At 39.4% G+C, this 1,110-nt stretch overlaps 1 pseudogene; it reads left to right on the plus strand.

Moving 5' to 3' along the window:
• The first annotated feature begins 522 nt into the window (after positions 1 to 522).
• On the plus strand, positions 523 to 621 carry LOC116587415 (annotated as a pseudogene).
• The last annotated feature ends 489 nt before the right edge of the window (positions 622 to 1,110 follow it).

Raw genomic sequence — 1,110 nt, forward strand, 5'->3', positions numbered from 1 at the left:
TGACCCCCAGGCACGCTGGCCTTCTTGCTGTTTGTTTTTTACACAGGCAAGCTCCCACTTGCTCTTTCCTCTGCCTAGAATAATCTCACACCACATAGGTATCCACGTGGTTTCCTCTCTTGCTCAGTTCAGGTCTTTGGTTACTCAACTGCCGCCTTCTCAGTGAGGTCTTCATGACCTTGACATTTAGAATTGCAACCTTCCCAGGTGTTCCTGGGATCACCCACCACCCTTTACTACTCCAAAGTATTTGGACTCGTTACAATATGACCTATTTTACTTATTACTTTGTTTAATTTCTGACCGTAAACTCTATGAGAGCAGAGATTTTCGTATGTTAGGACTATTATACCCCCAGTACCTAGCACAGTGCCTGGCACACAGCAAGACATCAGTAAATATTTGTTAACAGACATGCAGCTCTCACATATACAAGTCTGAGTTACCTGTAAACCATTACAGTATTATAACAAACTCTTCAGAACTAAGGTTCAAGCTAAATGTTCCAAAAAGAAGGGGTATGTGGTTTGGCAGCACATATGCTAAAACTGGAATGATAAAGAGAGGATTAACTGGCCCTTGTGCAAAGATGACACCCAACAAGAAGGGGGAAAGATTATACAAAAATGAGGACCAAGAGGGAGATTTTTAAAAATCATCCAAAACAAAATAAACTAACTGGCATTAAACTCAGGAGAGTTCCAACATATTCATAGAAACTTTTGCTTAATTAAATAGTCAATGTAGAATTAAAGAACACATGACAAAGTTTGTATCTCAGCCATTACTCTACAATGGTTTCTTGGATAATCACAAATTTACTGTACAGTGTGTTCTCAGAAAATGTGAGCCCTGAGGGACAGGTGTGGGGAACCCAATTAATTCTAGGCTCCACTCACTGGAATGGGAAGAAATCAAGCTGCCTTTCAAGCACTGATGGCAAATGAATTAAGTCCTTTTGGAAGAAATGTGAATTTCTTCTATGAAATCAAATCTTGCAAATTTTTTAAGATCTGACTTTTTACAGGACTAACCTTGAGTCCTGGTATCAAACACACTTTTATGCCATTTATCTCAATGGCCACATCAAACAGAAAAGTGGCATCGTTT

Source organism: Mustela erminea, chromosome 3, assembly GCF_009829155.1.
Source record: "Mustela erminea isolate mMusErm1 chromosome 3, mMusErm1.Pri, whole genome shotgun sequence".
Lineage (NCBI taxonomy): Eukaryota > Metazoa > Chordata > Mammalia > Carnivora > Mustelidae > Mustela > Mustela erminea.